Here is a 12,681-nt window from a genome sequence, read left to right as displayed (position 1 = left end):
ACCCCGTATTTACATATCTGCCACTGTGCAGGAGAATCCGTATAGGTGTTCGTGTGTACGAACCGTAATGCGCAAGAAATGGTACGGAAACCCCGTATTTACATATCTGCCACTGTGCAGGAGAATCCGTATAGGTGTTCGAGTGTTCGAACCGTAATGCGCAAGAAATGGTAGGTAAACCCCGTATTTACATATCTGCCACTGTGCAGGAGAATCCGTATAGGTGTTCGAGTGTTCGAACCGTAATGCGCAAGAAAAGATACGGAAACTCCGTATTTACATATCTGCCACTGTGCAGGAGAATCCGTATAGGTGTTCGAGTGTTCGAACCGTAATGCGCAAGAAATGGTACCGAAACCCCGTATTTACATATCTGCCACTGTGCAGGAGAATCCGTATAGGTGTTCGAGTGTTCGAACCGTAATGCGCAAGAAATGGTATGTAAACCCCGTATTTACATATCTGCCACTGTGCAGGAGAATCCGTATAGGTGTTCGTGTGTTCGAACCGTAATGCGCAAGAAATCGTACGGAAACCCCGTATTTACATATCTGCCACTGTGCAGGAGAATCCGTATAGGTGTTCGAGTGTTCGAACCGTAATGCGCAAGAAATGGTATGTAAACCCCGTATTTACATATCTGCCACTGTGCAGGAGAATCCGTATAGGTGTTCGAGTGTTCGAACCGTAAAGCGCAAGAAATGGTATGTAAACCCCGTATTTACATATATGCCACTGTGCAGGAGAATCCGTATAGGTGTTCGAGTGTTCGAACAGTAATGCGCAAGAAATGGTACCGAAACCCCGTATTTACATATCTGCCACTGTGCAGGAGAATCCGTATAGGTGTTCGAGTGTTCGAACCGTAATGCGCAAGAAATGGTATGTAAACCCCGTATTTACATATCTGCCACTGTGCAGGAGAATCCGTATAAGTGTTCGAGTGTTCGAACCGTAATGCGCAAGAAATGGTACGGAAACACCGTATTTACATATCTGCCACTGTGCAGGAGAATCCGTATAGGTGTTCAAGTGTTCGAACCGTAATGCGCAAGAAATTGTATGTAAACCCCGTATTTACATATCTGCCACTGTGCAGGAGAATCCGTATAGGTGTTCGAGTGTTCGAACCGTAATGTGCAAGAAATGGTCCCGAAACCCCGTATTTACATATCTGCCACTGTGCAGGAGAATCCGTATAGGTGTTCGAGTGTTCGAACCGTAATGCGCAAGAAATGGTATGTAAACCCCGTATTTACATATCTGCCACTGTGCTGGAGAATCCGTATAAGTGTTCGAGTGTTCGAACCGTAATGCGCAAGAAATGGTACGGAAACCCCGTATTTACATATCTGCCACTGTGTAGGAGAATCCGTATAGGTGTTCGAGTGTTCGAACCGTAATGCGCAAGAAATGGTATGTAAACCCCGTATTTACATATCTGCCACTGTGCAGGAGAATCCGTATAGGTGTTCGTGTGTTCGAACCGTAATGCGCAAGAAATGGTACGGAAACCCCGTATTTACATATCTGCCACTGTGCAGGAGAATCCGTATAGGTGTTCGAGTGTTCGAACCGTAATGCGCAAGAAATGGTATGTAAACCCCGTATTTACATATCTGCCACTGTGCAGGAGAATCCGTATAGGTGTTCGAGTGTTCGAACCGTAATGCGCAAGAAATGGTATGTAAACCCCGTATTTACATATCTGCCACTGTGCAGGAGAATCCGTATAAGTGTTCGAGTGTTCGAACCGTAATGCGCAAGAAATGGTACGGAAACACCGTATTTACATATCTGCCACTGTGCAGGAGAATCCGTATAGGTGTTCAAGTGTTCGAACCGTAATGCGCAAGAAATTGTATGTAAACCCCGTATTTACATATCTGCCACTGTGCAGGAGAATCCGTATAGGTGTTCGAGTGTTCGAACCGTAATGTGCAAGAAATGGTCCCGAAACCCCGTATTTACATATCTGCCACTGTGCAGGAGAATCCGTATAGGTGTTCGAGTGTTCGAACCGTAATGCGCAAGAAATGGTATGTAAACCCCGTATTTACATATCTGCCACTGTGCAGGAGAATCCGTATAAGTGTTCGAGTGTTCGAACCGTAATGCGCAAGAAATGGTATGTAAACCCCGTATTTACATATCTGCCACTGTGCAGGAGAATCCGTATAAGTGTTCGAGTGTTCGAACCATAATGCGCAAGAAATCGTACGGAAACACCGTATTTACATATCTGCCACTGTGCAGGAGAATCCGTATAGGTGTTCAAGTGTTCGAACCGTAATGCGCAAGAAATTGTATGTAAACCCCGTATTTACATATCTGCCACTGTGCAGGAGAATCCGTATAGGTGTTCGAGTGTTCGAACCGTAATGTGCAAGAAATGGTATGTAAACCCCGTATTTACATATTTGCCACTGTGCAGGAGAATCCGTATAGGTGTTCGTGTGTTCGAACCGTAATGCGCAAGAAATGGTACCGAAACCCCGTATTTACATATCTGCCACTGTGCAGGAGAATCCGTATAGGTGTTCGAGTGTTCGAACCGTAATGCGCAAGAAATGGTACCGAAACCCCGTATTTACATATCTGCCACTGTGCAGGAGAATCCGTATAGGTGTTCGAGTGTTCGAACCGTAATGCGCAAGAAATGGTATGTAAACCCCGTATTTACATATCTGCCACTGTGCAGGAGAATCCGTATAAGTGTTCGAGTGTTCGAACCATAATGCGCAAGAAATCGTACGGAAACACCGTATTTACATATCTGCCACTGTGCAGGAGAATCCGTATAGGTGTTCAAGTGTTCGAACCGTAATGCGCAAGAAATTGTATGTAAACCCCGTATTTACATATCTGCCACTGTGCAGGAGAATCCGTATAGGTGTTCGAGTGTTCGAACCGTAATGTGCAAGAAATGGTCCCGAAACCCCGTATTTACATATCTGCCACTGTGCAGGAGAATCCGTATAGGTGTTCGAGTGTTCGAACCGTAATGCGCAAGAAATGGTATGTAAACCCCGTATTTACATATCTGCCACTGTGCAGGAGAATCCGTATAGGTGTTCGAGTGTTCGAACCGTAATGCGCAAGAAATGGTACGGAAACCCCGTATTTACATATCTGCCACTGTGTAGGAGAATCCGTATAGGTGTTCGAGTGTTCGAACCGTAATGCGCAAGAAATGGTATGTAAACCCCGTATTTACATATCTGCCACTGTGCAGGAGAATCCGTATAGGTGTTCGAGTGTTCGAACCGTAATGCGCAAGAAATGGTACGGAAACCCCGTATTTACATATCTGCCACTGTGCAAGAGAATCCGTATAGGTGTTCGAGTGTTCGAACCGTAATGCGCAAGAAATGGTATGTAAACCCCGTATTTACATATCTGCCACTGTGCAGGAGAATCCGTATAGGTGTTCGTGTGTTCGAACCGTAATGCGCAAGAAATGGTACGGAAACACCGTATTTACATATCTGCCACTGTGCAGGAGAATCCGTATAGGTGTTCGAGTGTTCGAACCGTAATGCGCAAGAAATGGTATGTAAACCCCGTATTTACATATCTCCCACTGTGCAGGAGAATCCGTATAGGTGTTCGAGTGTTCGAACCGTAAAGCGCAAGAAATGGTATGTAAACCCCGTATTTACAGATCTGCCACTGTGCAGGAGAATCCGTATAGGTGTTCGAGTGTTCGAACCGTAATGCCCAAGAAATGGTACGGAAACCCCGTATTTACGTATCTGCCACTGTGCAAGAGAATCCGTATTGGTGTTCTAGTGTTCGAACCGTAATGCGCAAGAAATGGTACGGAAACCCCGTATTTACATATCTGCCACTGTGCAGGAGAATTTTTATAGGTGTTCGAGTGTTCGAACCGTAATGCGCAAGAAATGGTATGTAAACCCCGTATTTACATATCTGCCACTGTGCAGGAAAATCCATTTAGGTGCTCGAGTGTTCGAACCGTAATGTGCAAGAAATGGTCCCGAAACCCCGTATTTACATATCTGCCACTGTGCAGGAGAATCCGTATAGGTGTTCGAGTGTTCGAACCGTAATGCGCAAGAAATGGTATGTAAACCCCGTATTTACATATCTGCCACTGTGCAGGAGAATCCGTATAAGTGTTCGAGTGTTCGAACCGTAATGCGCAAGAAATGGTACGGAAACCCCGTATTTACATATCTGCCACTGTGTAGGAGAATCCGTATAGGTGTTCGAGTGTTCGAACCGTAATGCGCAAGAAATGGTATGTAAACCCCGTATTTACATATCTGCCACTGTGCAGGAGAATCCGTATAGGTGTTCGTGTGTTCGAACCGTAATGCGCAAGAAATGGTACGGAAACCCCGTATTTACATATCTGCCACTGTGCAGGAGAATCCGTATAGGTGTTCGAGTGTTCGAACCGTAATGCGCAAGAAATGGTATGTAAACCCCGTATTTACATATCTGCCACTGTGCAGGAGAATCCGTATAGGTGTTCGAGTGTTCGAACCGTAATGCGCAAGAAATGGTATGTAAACCCCGTATTTACATATCTGCCACTGTGCAGGAGAATCCGTATAAGTGTTCGAGTGTTCGAACCGTAATGCGCAAGAAATGGTACGGAAACACCGTATTTACATATCTGCCACTGTGCAGGAGAATCCGTATAGGTGTTCAAGTGTTCGAACCGTAATGCGCAAGAAATTGTATGTAAACCCCGTATTTACATATCTGCCACTGTGCAGGAGAATCCGTATAGGTGTTCGAGTGTTCGAACCGTAATGTGCAAGAAATGGTCCCGAAACCCCGTATTTACATATCTGCCACTGTGCAGGAGAATCCGTATAGGTGTTCGAGTGTTCGAACCGTAATGCGCAAGAAATGGTATGTAAACCCCGTATTTACATATCTGCCACTGTGCAGGAGAATCCGTATAAGTGTTCGAGTGTTCGAACCGTAATGCGCAAGAAATGGTATGTAAACCCCGTATTTACATATCTGCCACTGTGCAGGAGAATCCGTATAAGTGTTCGAGTGTTCGAACCATAATGCGCAAGAAATCGTACGGAAACACCGTATTTACATATCTGCCACTGTGCAGGAGAATCCGTATAGGTGTTCAAGTGTTCGAACCGTAATGCGCAAGAAATTGTATGTAAACCCCGTATTTACATATCTGCCACTGTGCAGGAGAATCCGTATAGGTGTTCGAGTGTTCGAACCGTAATGTGCAAGAAATGGTATGTAAACCCCGTATTTACATATTTGCCACTGTGCAGGAGAATCCGTATAGGTGTTCGTGTGTTCGAACCGTAATGCGCAAGAAATGGTACCGAAACCCCGTATTTACATATCTGCCACTGTGCAGGAGAATCCGTATAGGTGTTCGAGTGTTCGAACCGTAATGCGCAAGAAATGGTACCGAAACCCCGTATTTACATATCTGCCACTGTGCAGGAGAATCCGTATAGGTGTTCGAGTGTTCGAACCGTAATGCGCAAGAAATGGTATGTAAACCCCGTATTTACATATCTACCACTGTGCAGGAGAATCCGTATAAGTGTTCGAGTGTTCGAACCATAATGCGCAAGAAATCGTACGGAAACACCGTATTTACATATCTGCCACTGTGCAGGAGAATCCGTATAGGTGTTCGAGTGTTCGAACCGTAATGCGCAAGAAATGGTATGTAAACCCCGTATTTACATATCTGCCACTGTGCAGGAGAATCCGTATAGGTGTTCGAGTGTTCGAACCGTAATGTGCAAGAAATGGTCCCGAAACCCCGTATTTACATATCTGCCACTGTGCAGGAGAATCCGTATAGGTGTTCGAGTGTTCGAACCGTAATGCGCAAGAAATGGTATGTAAACCCCGTATTTACATATCTGCCACTGTGCAGGAGAATCCGTATAGGTGTTCGAGTGTTCGAACCGTAATGCGCAAGAAATGGTACGGAAACCCCGTATTTACATATCTGCCACTGTGTAGGAGAATCCGTATAGGTGTTCGAGTGTTCGAACCGTAATGCGCAAGAAATGGTATGTAAACCCCGTATTTACATATCTGCCACTGTGCAGGAGAATCCGTATAGGTGTTCGAGTGTTCGAACCGTAATGCGCAAGAAATGGTACGGAAACCCCGTATTTACATATCTGCCACTGTGCAAGAGAATCCGTATAGGTGTTCGAGTGTTCGAACCGTAATGCGCAAGAAATGGTATGTAAACCCCGTATTTACATATCTGCCACTGTGCAGGAGAATCCGTATAGGTGTTCGTGTGTTCGAACCGTAATGCGCAAGAAATGGTACGGAAACACCGTATTTACATATCTGCCACTGTGCAGGAGAATCCGTATAGGTGTTCGAGTGTTCGAACCGTAATGCGCAAGAAATGGTATGTAAACCCCGTATTTACATATCTCCCACTGTGCAGGAGAATCCGTATAGGTGTTCGAGTGTTCGAACCGTAAAGCGCAAGAAATGGTATGTAAACCCCGTATTTACAGATCTGCCACTGTGCAGGAGAATCCGTATAGGTGTTCGAGTGTTCGAACCGTAATGCCCAAGAAATGGTACGGAAACCCCGTATTTACGTATCTGCCACTGTGCAAGAGAATCCGTATTGGTGTTCTAGTGTTCGAACCGTAATGCGCAAGAAATGGTACGGAAACCCCGTATTTACATATCTGCCACTGTGCAGGAGAATTTTTATAGGTGTTCGAGTGTTCGAACCGTAATGCGCAAGAAATGGTATGTAAACCCCGTATTTACATATCTGCCACTGTGCAGGAAAATCCATTTAGGTGCTCGAGTGTTCGAACCGTAATGTGCAAGAAATGGTCCCGAAACCCCGTATTTACATATCTGCCACTGTGCAGGAGAATCCGTATAGGTGTTCGAGTGTTCGAACCGTAATGCGCAAGAAATGGTATGTAAACCCCGTATTTACATATCTGCCACTGTGCAGGAGAATCCGTATAAGTGTTCGAGTGTTCGAACCGTAATGCGCAAGAAATGGTACGGAAACCCCGTATTTACATATCTGCCACTGTGTAGGAGAATCCGTATAGGTGTTCGAGTGTTCGAACCGTAATGCGCAAGAAATGGTATGTAAACCCCGTATTTACATATCTGCCACTGTGCAGGAGAATCCGTATAGGTGTTCGTGTGTTCGAACCGTAATGCGCAAGAAATGGTACGGAAACCCCGTATTTACATATCTGCCACTGTGCAGGAGAATCCGTATAGGTGTTCGAGTGTTCGAACCGTAATGCGCAAGAAATGGTATGTAAACCCCGTATTTACATATCTGCCACTGTGCAGGAGAATCCGTATAGGTGTTCGAGTGTTCGAACCGTAATGCGCAAGAAATGGTATGTAAACCCCGTATTTACATATCTGCCACTGTGCAGGAGAATCCGTATAAGTGTTCGAGTGTTCGAACCGTAATGCGCAAGAAATGGTACGGAAACACCGTATTTACATATCTGCCACTGTGCAGGAGAATCCGTATAGGTGTTCAAGTGTTCGAACCGTAATGCGCAAGAAATTGTATGTAAACCCCGTATTTACATATCTGCCACTGTGCAGGAGAATCCGTATAGGTGTTCGAGTGTTCGAACCGTAATGTGCAAGAAATGGTCCCGAAACCCCGTATTTACATATCTGCCACTGTGCAGGAGAATCCGTATAGGTGTTCGAGTGTTCGAACCGTAATGCGCAAGAAATGGTATGTAAACCCCGTATTTACATATCTGCCACTGTGCAGGAGAATCCGTATAAGTGTTCGAGTGTTCGAACCGTAATGCGCAAGAAATGGTATGTAAACCCCGTATTTACATATCTGCCACTGTGCAGGAGAATCCGTATAAGTGTTCGAGTGTTCGAACCATAATGCGCAAGAAATCGTACGGAAACACCGTATTTACATATCTGCCACTGTGCAGGAGAATCCGTATAGGTGTTCAAGTGTTCGAACCGTAATGCGCAAGAAATTGTATGTAAACCCCGTATTTACATATCTGCCACTGTGCAGGAGAATCCGTATAGGTGTTCGAGTGTTCGAACCGTAATGTGCAAGAAATGGTATGTAAACCCCGTATTTACATATTTGCCACTGTGCAGGAGAATCCGTATAGGTGTTCGTGTGTTCGAACCGTAATGCGCAAGAAATGGTACCGAAACCCCGTATTTACATATCTGCCACTGTGCAGGAGAATCCGTATAGGTGTTCGAGTGTTCGAACCGTAATGCGCAAGAAATGGTACCGAAACCCCGTATTTACATATCTGCCACTGTGCAGGAGAATCCGTATAGGTGTTCGAGTGTTCGAACCGTAATGCGCAAGAAATGGTATGTAAACCCCGTATTTACATATCTGCCACTGTGCAGGAGAATCCGTATAAGTGTTCGAGTGTTCGAACCATAATGCGCAAGAAATCGTACGGAAACACCGTATTTACATATCTGCCACTGTGCAGGAGAATCCGTATAGGTGTTCAAGTGTTCGAACCGTAATGCGCAAGAAATTGTATGTAAACCCCGTATTTACATATCTGCCACTGTGCAGGAGAATCCGTATAGGTGTTCGAGTGTTCGAACCGTAATGTGCAAGAAATGGTCCCGAAACCCCGTATTTACATATCTGCCACTGTGCAGGAGAATCCGTATAGGTGTTCGAGTGTTCGAACCGTAATGCGCAAGAAATGGTATGTAAACCCCGTATTTACATATCTGCCACTGTGCAGGAGAATCCGTATAGGTGTTCGAGTGTTCGAACCGTAATGCGCAAGAAATGGTACGGAAACCCCGTATTTACATATCTGCCACTGTGTAGGAGAATCCGTATAGGTGTTCGAGTGTTCGAACCGTAATGCGCAAGAAATGGTATGTAAACCCCGTATTTACATATCTGCCACTGTGCAGGAGAATCCGTATAGGTGTTCGAGTGTTCGAACCGTAATGCGCAAGAAATGGTACGGAAACCCCGTATTTACATATCTGCCACTGTGCAAGAGAATCCGTATAGGTGTTCGAGTGTTCGAACCGTAATGCGCAAGAAATGGTATGTAAACCCCGTATTTACATATCTGCCACTGTGCAGGAGAATCCGTATAGGTGTTCGTGTGTTCGAACCGTAATGCGCAAGAAATGGTACGGAAACACCGTATTTACATATCTGCCACTGTGCAGGAGAATCCGTATAGGTGTTCGAGTGTTCGAACCGTAATGCGCAAGAAATGGTATGTAAACCCCGTATTTACATATCTCCCACTGTGCAGGAGAATCCGTATAGGTGTTCGAGTGTTCGAACCGTAAAGCGCAAGAAATGGTATGTAAACCCCGTATTTACAGATCTGCCACTGTGCAGGAGAATCCGTATAGGTGTTCGAGTGTTCGAACCGTAATGCCCAAGAAATGGTACGGAAACCCCGTATTTACGTATCTGCCACTGTGCAAGAGAATCCGTATTGGTGTTCTAGTGTTCGAACCGTAATGCGCAAGAAATGGTACGGAAACCCCGTATTTACATATCTGCCACTGTGCAGGAGAATTTTTATAGGTGTTCGAGTGTTCGAACCGTAATGCGCAAGAAATGGTATGTAAACCCCGTATTTACATATCTGCCACTGTGCAGGAAAATCCATTTAGGTGCTCGAGTGTTCGAACCGTAATGTGCAAGAAATGGTCCCGAAACCCCGTATTTACATATCTGCCACTGTGCAGGAGAATCCGTATAGGTGTTCGAGTGTTCGAACCGTAATGCGCAAGAAATGGTACGGAAACCCCGTATTTACATATCTGCCACTGTGCAGGAGAATCCGTATAGGTGTTCGAGTGTTCGAACCGTAATGTGCAAGAAATGGTACGGAAACCCCGTATTTACATATCTGCCACTGTGCAGGAGAATCCGTATAGGTGTTCGAGTGTTCGAACCGTAATGCGCAAGAAATGGTACCGAAACCCCGTATTTACATATCTGCCACTGTGCAGGAGAATCCGTATAGGTGTTCGAGTGTTCGAACCGTAATGCGCAAGAAATGGTATGTAAACCCCGTATTTACATATCTACCACTGTGCAGAAGAATCCGTATAAGTGTTCGAGTGTTCGAACCGTAATGCGCAAGAAATGGTATGTAAACCCCGTATTTACATATCTGCCACTGTGCAGGAGAATCCGTATAGGTGTTCGAGTGTTCGAACCGTAATGCGCAAGAAATGGTACGGAAACCCCGTATTTACATATCTGCCACTGTGTAGGAGAATCCGTATAGGTGTTCGAGTGTTCGAACCGTAATGCGCAAGAAATGGTATGTAAACCCCGTATTTACATATCTGCCACTGTGCAGGAGAATCCGTATAGGTGTTCGTGTGTTCGAACCGTAATGCGCAAGAAATGGTACGGAAACCTCGTATTTACATATCTGCCACTGTGCAGGAGAATCCGTATAGGTGTTCGAGTGTTCGAACCGTAATGCGCAAGAAATGGTATGTAAACCCCGTATTTACATATCTGCCACTGTGCAGGAGAATCCGTATAGGTGTTCGAGTGTTCGAACCGTAAAGCGCTAGAAATGGTATGTAAACCCCGTATTTACATATCTGCCACTGTGCAGGAGAATCCGTATAGGTGTTCGAGTGTTCGAACCGTAATGCGCAAGAAATGGTACCGAAACCCCGTATTTACATATCTGCCACTGTGCAGGAGAATCCGTATAGGTGTTCGAGTGTTCGAACCGTAATGCGCAAGAAATGGTATGTAAACCCCGTATTTACATATCTGCCACTGTGCAGGAGAATCCGTATAAGTGTTCGAGTGTTCGAACCATAATGCGCAAGAAATCGTACGGAAACACCGTATTTACATATCTGCCACTGTGCAGGAGAATCCGTATAGGTGTTCAAGTGTTCGAACCGTAATGCGCAAGAAATTGTATGTAAACCCCGTATTTACATATCTGGCACTGTGCAGGAGAATCCGTATAGGTGTTCGAGTGTTCGAACCGTAATGTGCAAGAAATGGTCCCGAAACCCCGTATTTACATATCTGCCACTGTGCAGGAGAATCCGTATAGGTGTTCGTGTGTTCGAACCGTAATGCGCAAGAAATGGTATGTAAACCCCGTATTTACATATCTGCCACTGTGCAGGAGAATCCGTATAGGTGTTCGAGTGTTCGAACCGTAATGCGCAAGAAATGGTACGGAAACCCCGTATTTACATATCTGCCACTGTGCAGGAGAATCCGTATAGGTGTTCGAGTGTTCGAACCGTAATGCGCAAGAAATGGTATGTAAACCCCGTATTTACATATTTGCCACTGTGCAGGAGAATCCGTATAGGTGTTCGTGTGTTCGAACCGTAATGCGCAAGAAATGGTACGGAAACCCCGTATTTACATATCTGCCACTGTGCAGGAGAATCCGTATAGGTGTTCGAGTGTTCGAACCGTAATGCGCAAGAAATGGTATGTAAACCCCGTATTTACATATCTGCCACTGTGCAGGAGAATCCGTATAGGTGTTCGAGTGTTCGAACCGTAAAGCGCAAGAAATGGTATGTAAACCCCGTATTTACATATCTGCCACTGTGCAGGAGAATCCGTATAGGTGTTCGAGTGTTCGAACCGTAATGCCCAAGAAATGGTACGGAAACCCCGTATTTACGTATCTGCCACTGTGCAAGAGAATCCGTATTGGTGTTCTAGTGTTCGAACCGTAATGCGCAAGAAATGGTACGGAAACCCCGTATTTACATATCTGCAACTGTGCTGGAGAATCCGTATAGGTGTTCGAGTGTTCGAACCGTAATGCGCAAGAAATGGTATGTAAACCCCGTATTTACATATCTGCCACTGTGCAGGAAAATCCATTTAGGTGCTCGAGTGTTCGAACCGTAATGTGCAAGAAATGGTCCCGAAACCCCGTATTTACATATCTGCCACTGTGCAGGAGAATCCGTATAGGTGTTCGAGTGTTCGAACCGTAATGCGCAAGAAATGGTACGGAAACCCCGTATTTACATATCTGCCACTGTGCAGGAGAATCCGTATAGGTGTTCGAGTGTTCGAACCGTAATGTGCAAGAAATGGTACGGAAACCCCGTATCTACATATCTGCCACTGTGCAGGAGAATCCGTATAGGTGTTCGAGTGTTCGAACCGTAATGCGCAAGAAATGGTACCGAAACCCCGTATTTACTTATCTGCCACTGTGCAGGAGAATCCGTATAGGTGTTCGAGTGTTCGAACCGTAATGCGCAAGAAATGGTATGTAAACCCCGTATTTACATATCTGCCACTGTGCAGGAGAATCCGTATAAGTGTTCGAGTGTTCGAACCGTAATGCGCAAGAAATGGTACGGAAACACCGTATTTACTTATCTGCCACTGTGCAGGAGAATCCGTATAGGTGTTCAAGTGTTCGAACCGTAATGCGCAAGAAATTGTATGTAAACCCCGTATTTTCATATCTGCCACTGTGCAGGAGAATCCGTATAGGTGTTCGAGTGTTCGAACCGTAATGCGCAAGAAATGGTACGGAAACCCCGTATTAACATATCTGCCACTGTGCAGGAGAATCCGTATAGGTGTTCGAGTGTTCGAACCGTAATGTGCAAGAAATGGTACGGAAACCCCGTATTTACATATCTGCCACTGTGCAGGAGAATCCGTAT

This window comes from Camellia sinensis, chromosome 12 (genome assembly GCF_055761805.1).
Source record: "Camellia sinensis isolate YWXY chromosome 12, ASM5576180v1, whole genome shotgun sequence".
Lineage (NCBI taxonomy): Eukaryota > Viridiplantae > Streptophyta > Magnoliopsida > Ericales > Theaceae > Camellia > Camellia sinensis.
The sequence above is the reverse complement of the archived record's forward strand: the minus strand, read 5'-3'. Positions refer to the sequence as shown.